Below are 16,070 nucleotides of genomic sequence, written 5' to 3'. Positions count from 1 at the left end.
TTGGTGACTGGTGTTATTCCACCCGTAGTGAATATTATCACTTTTAATACTGTAGAAGGGACCATGTTCGACTGCAGAGGCATTGTGATTTTAATTGTCATTACCTGGAATGTTATTCAGATCCTGCAGTATCAGAAGATCGTAGTTACCTATTACAGGGATGTGCATATTAAAGTAATTATCTTGTTTTTGTAGTGAAGAAAAGAGGTAAAAAAAAAACAACGAAACTGACATCATCTTGATTGAGATTGCAAAGCAGATTCAGTGAGTTTAATAGATTGTAATCTGGCCTAACAGGCAAAAAAATGTAAATCCAATAACTGTGGGTCAATATACTAGCTGATCTCAGAAACAATGTAAGATACAACATTTACCAAATATGGACCACAATCTATAAGCAGGGTGAGAAGATACCAGCAGCAGCAACATGGATATCTATCTGTCTAAGTATATAATTAGTTTTCCATTTCTAACTGGTTAATTGTTTTTCTTGCAGCCATCATCCCTGTAAGAAGTTACAGACAAAAAACATTAAGAGGGTCAGTAGGAGGATCCATCAGCATCCCGTGTTTCTATGATAAGCAGTATAAAAACAGTGTGAAATCCTGGTGTAAAAGGAATTATGGGTCATCCTGCAGCCCAGAGACACGCAGTAACTCCGCACTGAGCAAGAACAGGGTGTCCATCAGTGATGAGCCCCATAACTTAGTTTTCATTGTGACCATGAGGAACCTGCAGAAGTCAGATGAAGGCAGTTATTGGTGTAGTGTCGTGGATGGTTTGATACATGCGGCTACCTCTGATGAAGAATACAGGTTAATTCCTACAGGTATGTTGTTTAATCACCTTCTTCTTAAAAAATCATTGATTGTAGTACCTTATAAAAAAGCAATTGTATTATGAACAACATAAGTATATAAGTATACATGTGATGTACAGACAGAAACACAAAAGGCAATAACAAAGACAAAGTGCAAAGACAATGTGAACAATATTGATCAGAAAATAAATAATCAAATGAAAATGAATTAACATGTGGTGCCTGTGCAGTTCACATAGTGACAGACTGGCGCTCCTGTATTTACAATGAAACGCCGTCCTGACGCGTCCTGCTGGGGGTGACGGCTGGTGCAGCGGGAGGATTCACACCTCCTGGTTTATGTTAAATATTCCTACAGGAGCCTGAATGGCCTGATTATTTACACACGGCCCCCAATAGTACATGTGCAAATGTATATATGATAAGCAGATGGAAGGTGGTTGATTCATATAGTTTTCCAATGACAATTCTATGACTGACTGTTTGTTCTTCTACAAGCTGAAGAAAGAAATTCCAACCTGAAGACATTCAGTTATTTAAGAGGACAAATGGGAGGATCCATCACCATCCCGTGTTTCTATGGTCAGGAGCATAAACACCGTGTGAAATCCTGGTGTAAATCAGAAAATTTCCGACCCTGCACACCAACTACTAAAGTGACCAAGGGGACCATCGCTGATGTTCAGGATAAATTAGTCTTCCTACTTAACATGACGAACCTGCAGCAGTCGGATTCGGGAAATTATCAGTGTTTTGTGGGTGAAAGAAACACTAAGGAAATGTCTGACAATCTGTTCTTCCTGGTTACTCCAAGTAAGCTAATATAATCTGTCTTATTAATGTCAGTGTAATTTCACCCCAACTTCAGTTAATTGGTGCTAATAATGAGGGTTCAAAAGCATTCATCTAAATTTTATTAAAAAAAATTTAAATCATCTCCTACATCTTTCTTCAGCATTCCTTCCTTCTGTTTTAAACAGACCCCAGTCTCTGCATAAAACTCAGGCCCTTTAACCATTTATTGCCAAGGACATTTCATCTCACTTGGTTGTTCCTCTCTGTCTCTACAGTCATAAGTTATCTGCATGTTCATTCTGTATTATATATTTCTGATGCTCCGTCATTCATGTTCTCTCCCCATAGCTGCTCAGAGTGTGAGGACTCAGAGCTGGGTTTCTGCACGCAGAGGAGAACCTGCCACCATCTCATGTTACTATGACCAAAATTATAAAGATAAAACCAAATACTTGTGTAGAGGATATGAATGGGATTCCTGTTCCAGAATAGCACAGTCAGATGGGGAACAGAATACAGAGAAAGTGTCAGTCTCTGTTGACCGTGACCAAATGGTGTTTAATGTGACCATAAGTGACATACAGAAGAAGGACTTTGACTATTACTGGTGTGCTGTGGAGGCGTCTGCAGCACAAAATGATCGTGCCTTTGTGCCCTTGATAGTCCGGGAAGGTAAGATGTCAGTTCCTGAGCTGTGATTCACACTAAACGAGTCCATGGTGACCATGTGCTTCTGTGTGTCACACTGTGATAAAGTCAGAAGGTGTTTTTCTATACAGCATCAACCAATCAGAACCAGAGTTTAATGCTGTCACTCAGAGATCGATACAAAATGAATGAAGGTGTAATATGAACACAGTCTGTGGCTGCAATGCAATGTCCTTTGTACTGTATATATTTTAATGTAAAAAGCAGCTGAGGTCTGGATCAATAGCAGACTGTAGTGAATCAGACGCTGGCTGTTTAACATGCATCCCTGCACTGTGTGTTTGTGTATTTACATTTGGTGCTGGTGCCACATTCTCAGTCTTCATTGATGTTGAACTAATCCAGTGGTCTTTCACATCACCCTTGACAGTAACCCCTGTGCCGACTACACAACAGACAGAACAGAACCATCATACAACACTGGGAACTACTGTTTCTTCTCCTTGTCCTTTGACATCCAATTCAACAAAACAGAACGCCACAGATTCAAGGTAAGACATACATGCATGACATTTGGTAACAGGTGACCACAATTCAAGTCCCAATATGCAACAGACAGAATGGGTGACATCACCACTGACTCATCCGTGTGTTAATTTAACACCCAACATAACCGGACAGAGCTTCATTATGTCTGATTTAAGGTAAGATTACTTGCTTACGAAGAGTATAACATATCCGTTTGCTCCCTCCTGTATGTCTTATGCAGAGCAATATGGAGTAGGGAATGAGAAGCACTGGAATGTACCTGTGCAAATGGCAAATAAAGGATCATTTCAATAAAAGTATATTTCCAAAAAAATCTATTTTCCATAGTTTGAAACAGGAGAAATAAGACATTGTCATTAAATAAAATGTTGCTATTTACCATGAAATAATACAATTAGTTTGCCTATAGCTGATGTTAAAATGATTCCCGGTTTCATAGGATTGTGGTCTGACAGGAGGCTTATTGTGATATATACTGATTCTGGTTAGACTGAGCTTCCTGATTATTTCCACTAGGGGGCGAGCTCTGCATATCACTCTGCACACTGCTGTAGGCCTCGTCTACTTGATCTGCACCATTATGGCTGTGATGAGAACCTGGAGATACTGCAGTAAGTAGCTGAATCATGGCCTTTTATCTCAGACTAAATCCGAATGATAAAACCAATCATGTTGAGACTGGAATATATGTCATGTTTAGTCATGCTGTTTTCAATGTGATTTGAGCAACTGTGATGTCATCAGTAGAGACAATTTCCATGTAGTTTTAAACAGGTTGTGTGTCAGAAACAAAAATAAAGGGTGAATATAGAGGCCCTACAGTGTTTATACATGAAACAAAGAGAAACCTGCAATATTGGCATCAGAAAACAAAGGAATCATATTCAGTCAAGATGTCAGTGAAACTAAGCTCACTTTTTCACCAAACCGTGAGTAAGGGATCATTGACACACTCTGCAGTAACTGGGCATGGTTTGGGTCACATTGTCTGTTCCCCAATAGCAGTTACCCAGTGCAGGGTCAGGAGGAACCTGGAGCAGAGGGCAGGGGATGGAGAGTGACCTAGAGACACTCACAGACACAGCACTTTCTGTTGTTCTGATGGTAACAGTTTCTTTTACCTGTTTAAAATGCTCTTGTCACTGTGGGACGGTGCCAGTCAACACATTAGGCAGCATAGGGGGCTGCCTAGGGTGCTGTCTTCTGAGGGGGCACAGCTTAAATGCCCCCCTCCAGTAGGAGGAGCATGTACAAAACAGGCCAAGAAAAAGTTACATGCAGGCCCTAAAGTCTGAAGCTCATCTAGGGCTTCGACCAGCACAGCTGCTGGATATTGTACGTTGGTCACTGCAGAATTTTATTTTCAAAATCTAGGATTAAAATTTACACCAAGCATGTGATGGCAAATGTACAGCATGTTTTACTTGTATTTTATTGATGGAGGTGTCACTAGAGGCCGGGTGGGGAAATTGACACTTTGTCACTGCTGTCCCCCCCCCCCCCCCCCCGTGAAGCTGGTGACCCACGCTCACCAACACGGCTCTCTGTACAGTTTAGCAGAAGTGAAACGCAGGCAGGAGGCCACACAGATGAACAGAGGGGCGTATGCAGGCTTTGCTGAAGGCGATGCAGCTTAAAATTGTTTTGTGATAATAAAGCAGGCTATTTTTAAGCTGTGTGTCTGTGTCATTTTGTCACCTCTATGCCACAGTCATGTGACTCCACACTCAAAGATAAACATCTCAAACCATTTGGACATCTGGTCATATAAATAAGACTAATCCTGTGTTGCATGACAATGAAGATGAAGCATCATCAAAAGATGAAAAACACTGCAAGTTTTTCAAATGATGGATGTTACAAAGAGACCAGTTAAGTTAAGGTTAGGGCTGGGTAGAGGTTAAGGTCATCATGTTAGAATTAGGGTAATGCCCGTAGAATTGAATGGAGAGTCCCCACAAAGATATAATTACAAACCTGTGTGTGTGTGTGTGCGTGTGTGTGTGTGTGTGCACATTTGTAATTATTACGTTGTGGTGACCAGACTGCTGCCATCAGAAGTGATGGCGATGTGAGCTTGTATGCACACAGTCAGAAGGAATGATCCAGATACAACATACCACAGTCAGCACGGCAGTATTCTCTCAAAAATGGATGGGTCAGATGCTATAATGACGTACACAAGGGGGTTATAGAAATTCTGGGCCAAGCAAGGAAAGATCAGAGGGCAACCCTGACAAAATACTCACTAAACTATTACACTTACACAGTAGAGTGACAATTCAATCTCAAATCGGTATATCTAAAATCTGAAGAAGTCTGGGCACCTTGTCGGTCATAACTTAGTAATACCTGCACTGGCAGAAATCACAGCTTATAAATGTTTCTTGTAGCCAGCTAAATTTTTCTGTTCTTGTTTTTTCCCCTCACTCTTCCTTAAATACCTGTTCTAAGTCTTGCCTGCACTGTATGTTTGATATGTATTATATTTGCAGTAACAGTCAAATCTAACAAAACCTTAATCTTTTTTTTCTTTCAAGTATTTTAGTGTTGATGTATATTTGGGGTATTACTGACTTTTATTTTAGATTGCTTTCTTCTTGAAATATCCAATATCTTTTCAGCTACAGTTTCTTAATAGGCTCAGGAACTTCAGCTTCTATTAAAGAAAATATTCCCAGTTCCAATGGCTGCCAAAACATCACGGATCCACCACCATGCTTCTTGCTTGGCAAGGTGTTCTTTTAAAAATATGCTTCACCTGTTTCTCACAAAATATCTCTTTTTGCGTGTTACAGCTCTGCCTTTATTTAGCCTTATTGGTGGTCATGTTGTACTATTCTATTCCTGATTGCTTTGTGTTTTGTGGTGGTGTTCCTCCCTTCCTGTAGGTGGTGTGTTCCATACATGAAGGATGAGTGGTTATAAATGAGAAGCAAACTGACCTGAAGAGAAGATGCTGATTGGCGGGGACTGCGTGTTCTTTGCGGGGGATGTATGGAGGTTGTTGTTCCTGAGTGTGTGTTCTTGGTGTACGGTTTACTGCATTGTTGTATTAGATCAAACAGTACATCATTGTAACTGCTGAGACTTCATTGTCGGAAGGGGGTTGGAGCCCTTTTTTGTTGATTGAATGTTATTGTGCTTTTTTTATTAAGTGATGAAGTTAGGAGGAATATTGTCTTTACTTTTATTTGTTTTACGTGCATGTTTAAGTTAACCATATGACGGGTGGAGTTAGCTTTTGGGTTTTGTTTGTTGTTTTGGCTGTACCTACTTCCGGAGAGATGGCTGATCTGTTGTTATGGGTGTACGAGTCAGATTGAAAAATTTAATGCGCACCACGACGTGCAATCAATAAAATCAATGATTTTATGTGAGTCCCCGGTGTCCCCTGTGGTGTGTGTTGATAGCTCTGGTGGTGTGCTCGAAGCGCGGCATGTAGTCAAAATGGTTGTGATACAGCCTTATTTCAGGTTCACCATAGTTTACTGATACAAGATGTTAATATACACTCACCTAAAGGATTATTAGGAACACCATACTAATACGGTGTTTGACCCCCTTTCACCTTCAGAACTGCCTTAATTCTACGTGGCATTGATTCAACAAGGTGCTGAAAGCATTCTTTAGAAATGTTGGCCCATATTGATAGGATAGCATCTTGCAGTTGATGGAGATTTGTGGGATGCACATCCAGGGCACGAAGCTCCCGTTCCACCACATCCCAAAGATGCTCTATTGGGTTGAGATCTGGTGACTGTGGGGGCCATTTTAGTACAGTGAGAACATTGTCATGTTCAAGAAACCAATTTGAAATGATTCGAGCTTTGTGACATGGTGCATTATCATGCTGGAAGTAGCCATCAGAGAATGGGTACATGGTGGTCATAAAGGGATGGACATGGTCAGAAACAATGCTCAGGTAGGCCGTGGCATTTAAACAATGCCCAATTGGCACTAAGGGGCCTAAAGTGTGCCTAGAAAACATCCCCCACACCATTACACCACCACCACCAGCCTGCACAGTGGTAACAAGGCATGATGGATCCATGTTCTCATTCTGTTTACGCCAAATTCTGACTCTACCATTTGAATGTCTCAACAGAAATTGAGACTCATTAGACCAGGCAACATTTTTCCAGTCTTCAAATGTCCAATTTTGGTGAGCTCGTGCAAATTGTAGCCTCTTTTTCCTATTTGTAGTGGAAACCGGGACTGTCTGCCATCTGCTCTAAACAGTGAAAACCGGGACTCATCTATGAACAGAACGCCTCTCCAACGTGCCAAATGCCATCGAATGTGAGTGTTTGCCCACTCAAGTTGGTTACGACGACGAACTGCAGTCAGGTCCAGACCCCGATGAGGACGACAAGCATGCAGATGAGCTTCCCTGATACGGTTTCTGACAGTTTGTGCAGAAATTCTTTGGTTATGCAAACCGATTGTTGCTGCAGCTGTCCGGGTGGCTGGTCTCAGGCGATCCTGGAGGTGAACATGCTGGATGTGAAGGTCCTGGGCTGGTGTGGTTACACGTGGTCTGCGGTTGTGAGGCCGGTTGGATGTACTGCCAAATTCTCTGAAACGCCTTTGGAGATGGCTTATGGTAGAGAAATGAACATTCATTTCACGGGCAACAGCTCTGGTAGACATTCCTGCAGTCAGCATGCCAATTGCACGCTCCCTCAAAGGTTGCGACATCTGTGGCATTGTGCTGTGTGATCAAACTGCACATTTCAGGGTGGCCTTTTATTGTGGGCAGTCTAAGGCACACCTGTGCAATATTGATGCTGTCCAATCAGCACCTTGATATGCCACACCTGTGAGGTGGGATGGATTATCTTGGCAAAGGAGAAGTGCTCACTAACACAGATTTAGACAGATTTGTGAACAATATTTGAGAGAAATGGGTTTTTTGTGTATGTAGAAAAAGTTTCCTATGTTTGAGTTCAGCTCATGAAAAATGGGAGCAAAAACAAGAGTGTTGCGTTTATATTTTTGTTCAGTGTATTTACTAGTTGAACTAGTGAAAGCTAAAATGCTCATTAATTAAATTAAATGCTAATCAGGAGGCTGGAAAAGTGCATAAATTGAACATATTGGTTCTTCAGCAAGAATTCCACCCCAGTGAAAATTTAACCCAACAAAGCCTGAAGAGGTTTTAGAGTTAACTGTGATCTCCTTGCTTACTGTCAAAGTGAAATAAAGCATGAAAATGTTTGTGTGCCAATAAAACGTACAAGCAGCTTTGCTTCATTGCTTTGTCTTTCTTATTTTTTCGACTATGAGGCAACAAAGTAGACAAAAGCCGAGCAAAAATTGCAAGGAAACGGGGATACACGCATGAGAAATGACGAGATACAGCACGAGGGAGGCTGAACTTCCGCATGGAGTATGTTGTGCGCGAGAGAGAGGATTCCATGTAAGAAAGAACAAGTTATGCAAGAGAGGTCGAACTTTAAGAAGGCTGAGCACAATAAAAATATTGCAGATGATTTGATCCGCAAACTCAATCCAGAAAGCCTGGGTCTGTAATTGAAGGTCAGAGCTCTGTATTTTGTTAGTTAACAACTCACAGAATGGTGTTCACTCTCTCAGTTTCTGCTTCATCAGAAATAAAGAAACCACATGCCTACTACATTTCTGAAGAGGCTTGTGCTTTCTATAATGTATGTGTATGAGATATAAATTATGACACCAGTATCAAGAGTAATTATTAAAATAAACCTCAAAATGCTGTAATTATGAGGTTAGAAGTGATGTTTAATTTTCTGAAGTCCCGTTTTCTCCCTTGAGAAAAGAATGTTCGCTATATGCGCGTATCATTCAATAATTAATCAACAATATTCGGGTTGACTTCAAAGAATTTTTTCACAAGAACAAAATACCCACTTATTAATGGAAAACTGTCCCAGAAAAACTTGAAAAAATTAGAAAAGTGCTGATCCCACAAAAATAATTATTTAAATAGAGTGATTCACGATAATTTAAGATAATCTGTTTTAGGAAACAACACAAAGCTCCATGAAATAGAGATAATATTTGTGTTCCAAAGTGAATAAGGTACTCCTAATTGGCCAATAAGCTATGTGGGCTGAAACTATCAGCTGAGTGTCACGATCCGCTCCGTTCGATCCCGATGTGTGCCACGCCCACCTCGTTACCTCGTGTGATTCCCTGATTGTTCTCACCTGTGGCTCGTTACCAGTAGCTTGTCTTTTGTATATAGTCCTTTTCTCAGTCAGTATACCCAGATCCGTCATTGTAGTGTCAGTGGATGTTCGTGTCTGTCTACCCTCCGTTCCAAATAAACCCTGTTTGCCCAAACTCACGGCTCCGCTCGCCTGCTTTCTGGCTCGCCTGCCCCGCAGTCCTGACAGAATGACGGATCTCTACAACGTGCCTCCGCGGATCGAGGACCAATGCCTCGAACTGCTAAGGGAGGTAATGTACTGGCTAAACCTTCCAGAGGTCCGTGAGGACCTTGGACTGCAGGACTTAGCCAGTAAAAGCGGGACCCTTCTTGAAGAGATGGTTGACGTGCGCGAAAATCTCCGGCTGCTGACAGAGAGAGTAATAGAGAAGCGGCTCCAACCGCTCGTTCTCTCCGGGGCTTCTCCGTCACAGCCAACCCGCCCAAGCCGGAGAAAGAAGAAGCGCAAGGGGAGAGAACAGGGAGATCCAACCATTTACCTGGGGGCTTGCTCTCTCCTTGCAGCCTCTCTCCCCGCTGAATATCCGGAGGAGCCTCTCCTGATACCAACAGGCCCTGCCTGAGGCCGCCGCTCTGCCCGTCCAGCCCTGCTCGTCGGTCCAGCCTGTTCCTGATCCGCCTGTTCCCGTCCTGCCCGCAGCTCCAGCTGCACCGCTTCCTGCAGCTGCCACCGGTCTTCCTGCGGCACTGCCCGAGGTGGCCGCGGATGCGCCCCCTGCTGGTCGCGTGATGGTGGTGCCCGCCGGGGCGCCCCCTGCTGGCCGGGAACTGAGGGTGCCCGCTGCAGCTCCACTCGAGGGCCTGGCTTCGCCTCCGCCTGCAGTTACGCCTGCTGTCCTGGTCCCCGCTCCAGTCCTCCCAGCCCTGGTTCCAGTCCCCGAGGACGTCCCGGACAGTCCAACCACCGCTCCTTCCTCCTTAGAAGAGGAGGAGCTCGAGTGGGACCCCTCGGGGACCTCCCTAATGACTCCTTTGCCATTGCCCCAGCGGGGCCAACGTCCGCCACGACCCCACCTTTCGGTGTCCCGTAAAGGAAGGGGACACAAGCATCGGGCCCGGGTCCCGCCCGCCCTGCCCCCTGGGTCGCCCGTTCGGCCCCTGGCTGTGGCTCGGTGGCTGCCTGCCGGTCCTGCGGCTCCGGGTCGGCCATCGCTTGCGGGTCCCCCTCCGACGCCTCGTCGCCTGGCCTCCGTCCCGCCTCCAACTCCTCGTCGGTCGCCTACGGGTCCCCCTGCTCCAGCGCGTCGCTGGACGGCGCCTTTGCCTGCTATGGCTGCGCCGTCACCTGCTGCGGCTTCCCCCTCCTCCTTGCCTTCGCTGGTGCCCCCTCTGACTCCCTCCTTGTCCCCTTCGTCTGTCCCTCGGCCTGTCTCCTTGTCCCCTGTGTGGTCCCCTCCTGCTCCTGCCTCCCTGTCGCCTGCGGCCCCTTCGGCCGCCGCCTGTCACCCGCCTTGGCTCTCTCGGGCTCCCCTTTGTCCCCCGTCCGTTCCTGTCTGGCCTCCCTCGTCTGCTCCTCGTCCCTCTGTGTCTCCTGTGTTCACTCCTCGCCCTGTTGTTCCTCCGTTTTCTGTCCCCTCTGTGTCTCCCTTCTTAGTCTGCCTGTCTGCGTTCCCTGTTTTGTGTCAGGTCTTGTCGTTCTTCCTGTCTTTGTCCTTGTTCTGTGTTTCTGTTCTGTTCCCCATCTCTCGTTGATGTGTTTTGCTCTTGTGTTCCAGGTCCCGTGTTCCCGTTCTCATCTCGTCCATCGCCTCCCCTGAGGTGCGCACCTTTGGGGGGGGGGTTCTGTGACGCCCGGCTCATCCGATCCTCGTGTGTGCCACGCCCCCCTCGTTACCTCGTGTTAATTCCTAATTGTACTCACCTGTTGCTTGTTTAAGTCAGTCTGTCTTGTGTATATTAGTCCACGTCTGCTTTTGTTTCCCAGATCCGTCATGGTTGTCGTCGTGTTTTTTCATGTTTGCTGAGAATAAACAGCGTTTCTTTGTATTCACGGCTTTGATCATCTGCTTCCCCACTCGCCTCGCAAGCCCGGCGTCACACATACACACAGGCATCTTGTATAGATATGTCAAGAACTACAGACAATGAACTGCAATATATACAGTACAGGTGTCAGTACAGAAGCTGTGTCTTTCCTATGGGGTGGGGGTAGCTGTAACCCACCAACAGCCTGCTTCTATAACTTTGGAAAAAGATCTACAGACAATGAACTAACTATACAATATATACAGGTGTCAGTCCAGAAGCTGTGTCTTTCCTGTAGGGTGGGGGTGGGAAGACAGATAGAGGCTGTGTCTAGTACAGTATGTAGTATCCTTGTAACAATACTACTTTACACAGTTTCTTTCTCAACCTGTTGCTCTGTAGTTGGTAGAGGTGCACCGATCTGATATTCGGATCGGTATCGGTGCCGATCCAGACCTATTTGACGGATCGGGTATCGGCCATGCGTGACCGATCCACGTCCTATACCTACTTATTTAGTTTTTGGCAATCTCTAAAAAGATAGCTCCTATTTCGTGTTAAATCTATTTGTACAATCAATCGCACGACAGCTATTTCCCATTTTACATGTGTTTTTTGTGGCATTCAAATCGAACGCTAACGCTGCCCCTCAGTCTTTTTTGCTACTCAGTGGGTGTGTGAACAGTGACTTCCGCCTGCTGAGACGTGATGCGCATACCCTTGGCAGTATGAGGCACAAGGAGCGTAAGATATTAAGACAGAAACCAGTAGCACAGCGATTTGCAACCTTTGTAAAATAAAGTTTTGAAGGGTGGGAATAGCGTTTAATGGACAATCTCACTTAACAAAGTGAAAAGAAAAAAAAAACAATGGATGGTTTGGGAGTCGATTTGGGAATAAGCATTCAGCACTTGTGCATACTTCTTTTGAAGATATTCATATTGAACTGCAAATGCCTCAAAAACGCTTAAAACAAGACGTACAAACGAGGTGGAACAGTATGTTATGTGTTTGTAGTAGCTTAATTAAATATTTTTGTCATATATTTTTTCCACCTGTATATATATAATAGCTTAGAAAAATTAATATATAAAGTATATTATCGTAATCTGATCGGAACTGGAAAAAATATGGTTTGGCCCATCCCTAATAGTATGTACTTTTGCCACATGGTGTTCTCTCAACTTGTGAAAGCAAGACAAAATAAGTGAAATTAAATTGAAGTGATGGTTGTGTCAGGCAGAGGGGGGAGGAACAGACAGGCAAGGATCCAGGGGTGCAAGGCAATAACCGGTTTATTGATACGACTGCGGCAAGACTGTATGGAGCGGCAATCCCGAGGGGTTGCCCCGTGGGGGTGAAAGGCGAAAGGAACTGGTAATCGGCGAGCGGAGATCGTAGTCGGGATACGTGGGCGAGGGTCGATACCGGGAAGGTCAGTCCAACACAGACGCACAGGAACAGGGCACAGGAGGCAGGGACGACGAGGAAGGCAGAGTACGTCGGGACTGAAGGATCAGGTAGGATGAAGACGCTGAGGAGGAAAGGCAAAGAGGTGAGGTACGGACAAAGGTAAGACAGGCGAATCCGGGAAGTCAGGGCAGACGGGAGACAGGAAGTTTGCTCAGTACGGCTGTATAACATTGGCTCAATACTTCGCGATGTTCTTCTGTTCTGGTGATTCTTTTATCTGATTGGCGTGGATCGGTGTCACCGGCTGGGTTCCGCCTCCCAGGGGCGTGACAGTACCCCCCCCTGACGGCCGCCACCGGGAGGCCGACGTTTCCGCCGAGGTCTACCCCGCGGACAAGGGGCCGGTTTCTCTGGATGGGAGCGATGGAATTCCATGACCAGGTCGGGCTCCTGAAGACCCGTGGCCGAGATCCAGCAGCTCTCATCCGGATTGTCGCTGTCCCAGTCCACCAAGTATTGTAGCTTCCCTTGCCGACGACAGGAGTCACGAATGGACCGGACTTTGGTGGACGCTACCCCGTCGACAACCGGAGGCGGCACGTCGTCCGCTGTATCTGGGGAAACTAACATTTTTTTAATAAGGATACGTGAAACGTGGGGTTTATTCGATAAACACGGGGCAATTGTAGTTTCAACGTGACGGGTCCCAACTTCTTCAGGATACGGAAAGGACCGATGTATTCGGCAGTCAGTTTCCTACACCCGGGTATACGCAGATTCCTCGTGGACAACCACACCTGTTGTCCCACTCGATAGGGGAACCCACTTCGCCGATGGCGGTCCGCTCGGATCTTGTGGAGCCCTCCCTGTCGGCGAAGGGAACGTTGCACCAGCTGCCAGGCTTGTCTGCAGTCTCGGTACCACGTGTCCACGTGCGGCACGGGTCCTGGCGACGAATCCCAAGGGAACAGCGGTGGCTGGAAGCCTAAGACACACTGGAAAGGGGTTAATGAAGTCACAGGGCTGATTCTAGAGTTCAGGGAGTATTCGACCCAAACAAGGTGAGTGGCCCAAGTGGCAGGGTTTCCCTTACATAAGAAACGCAAGGCTTTGGACACCTCCTGGTTCGTCCTTTCGGCCAAGCCGTTGGATTGCGGGTGGTATGCCGAGGCGAGGCTCAGGGAGATCCGTAGCTTCGTTGTCAACTCTTTGAAAACTCTGGAGGCAAATTGGGGTCCTCGGTCTGAAACGATATCCTCGGGTATACCGGTGCAGTGGAACAGCTCCTGTATTAGGACCTCTGCTAATTCCATGGACGTGGGGAGTTTCGACGGGGCTACGAGTCGGCACATCTTTGAAAACCTATCCACAATAGTCAAGATGGTCATCTTCCCCATGGATCGAGGAAGGTCCGTGATGAAATCCATGCAGACATGGGAACAGGGTCGCGACGCCACAGGTAACGGTTGTAGCAACCCTGCGGGACTTAATGGGGAAGACTTGTACTCTACGAAACGCTGCACGTCACGTTGCCAGTTCGGCCACCAATACCTTTTCTCTAGTTTTTTTTGGGTGGCGCGGACCCACTGCAGTACCTCTCGTCGGAGTTGTGCAGGTACGTAGAGCCTGTCCGGAGGACACGCGGAGGGTGCGGAGTGGTGTTCCGTATCAACTCGGATCTTGCCTTCCAGGTCCCAGGTAATGGAGGAGATGAAACAGGAGTGGTCGAGAATGGGATGACTTTGTTCCTCATTCCCTGGAGAATCAAACTGTCGGGACAAAGCGTCAGCTTTTACATTTTACTCTCCTGGCAGGAAACTTACCCTGAACGAAAAATGCGAAAACCACTGCGCCCATGTGGCTTGACGTGAGGTGAGTCGTTTGGCCGATCGGAGGTACAGTACTCCAGATTACGGTGATCTGTCATCACCACGAAGGGGTGCCGGGCCCCCTCCAGCCAATGACGCCATTCCTCTAAGGCTCGGTAAATGGCCAGAAGCTCCCTGTCGCCCACTCCATAATTGTGTTCGGCCGCGGTCAGCTTCCTAGAATAATAGGCACAGGGACAACGGCGTCCTGTTTCAGGGTGACGTTGAATCAATACTGCCCCCACTCCAGCGTCCGAGGCGTCCACTTCGATTTCGAAAGGGAGCTCTGGCTGTGGCTGTTGTAAGACGGGGGCCGTACAGAAGGCATGTTTGAGCTTTGCGAAGGCTCGTTCCGCTGGGACGGCTTTCCCTGGGTGAGAGAGGTAAGAGAGGCAGCGATTTGACTGAAATTTCGAGAAGGGTCTGGCTGCAGACATCCACTGAGGCTCACGTCCACTGAGACGCAGGAAATCCACTGAGAGCGCCCGGAAATGACGTCACGCATAAAGTTTGGCGGATACTCACGAGCATTAGCAGCGCGTCCATTGTTTAGCAAGACATTGGCGAAGGAAAGTAGAACGGTAAGTTCAGTTTTAATTGTTTAAATATGTTCAGTTATTAGTTAATCAGGAAAGATGGGAACTTTGTTTGCTATGTTTAGAAGTGGAATGGTTTTTGTTAGTTATGTTTAGAACGGTTGGAATTGTTTTTTTGTTCGCTATTGTTTGGCTGCTATAAAACATAGTCCGTGTTTAGGTTGTTGCTACTTTTACTTAATAGTTTAACTTATTTTCATGTGCGGATTACTCTGATCAGTTGAATGGTGTTTTCATGCCACTCAAATGCATATATAAAGTAAATGTAAATTAGCCTGACTCAAATCGCTGTGTTGCTGAATTGTATTCAAGTAATCACACTCCTTCAAAAGCCCATAAATGCATACACAATCGTTCTCACGGAGTTTTGTTTTTCATTTTGACCAACAGATGCGCAGGTCAATTTGGCGAAGGAATGCCGTGCCTCAGTTAGCAAGATGTGCTAACTTACAATAGTTTCCATTGCCCTTTGTGCCCAGTAACGATGTTTAAACCGACAACGTTACTGCAAGCTCAGGAGCATTCACACGCAAAGACCGGAATTTCATTCCAAGGTATGTCATCTGTAGAAATTTTTGGTTTTTAAAATCATATTGACCTACAGTAAGTAGATTTTCCTAAACTCTGGTGAATGAAGTAGATATGTTCTCAGAACAGTGTTTATTTAACTAGATCTAACTAACATATAGCATTCCTTGGTACCCATTTGTGTTGTACCATTTCATGCTTTGTCTGTATGTTTTGATCTCTTTATTAAAGACCCGCAACTTTTTGTAAGTTGTGTTGTAAAAAGTCTGTCAAACTGACGATGTATTCATTTATTAAATTCCTTCAACAGAATTCATAATGAATGAATCGCATAATAAATGAATCATTCATCCGCTTTTTTGACTCGACAAACCTTCATGGGTTTGGAGATGGCCTTTATGTCGATTTATACAGGTTGTTCAACTGCAAAGTTCCTGCGCAGTTGCGCATCAGTGTTCGCTACCTTTGCCATATTGATACTAAATGTTCCACATTGGTTCATGCCATTCATAAACAGTGAATCATTGGACCAACACAATACCAGAGAAACTTGGTGTACTACCATTGTTAAGTCAATGTGGAATATTTTTCTGTGGTTGCAGACCAGGACTATGTGTGTGTGTACGCATGTGCATGTGACAGAAGGTGTTCCGTGTGTCCATTAATTCTTGCAT

General features: G+C 45.5%; 1 long non-coding RNA gene across 1 annotated transcript in view; it reads right to left on the bottom strand.

The window, feature by feature from the left end:
• LOC111837047 (uncharacterized) overlaps positions 1-16,070 on the bottom strand; it is a 144,244-nt gene that overhangs the window by 43,221 nt on the left and 84,953 nt on the right. The gene's annotated exons all lie outside the window — the stretch shown is intronic.

The sequence above is a fragment of the Paramormyrops kingsleyae genome, chromosome 12, assembly GCF_048594095.1.
Source record: "Paramormyrops kingsleyae isolate MSU_618 chromosome 12, PKINGS_0.4, whole genome shotgun sequence".
Lineage (NCBI taxonomy): Eukaryota > Metazoa > Chordata > Actinopteri > Osteoglossiformes > Mormyridae > Paramormyrops > Paramormyrops kingsleyae.
The sequence above is the reverse complement of the archived record's forward strand: the minus strand, read 5'-3'. Positions and strand labels throughout refer to the sequence as shown.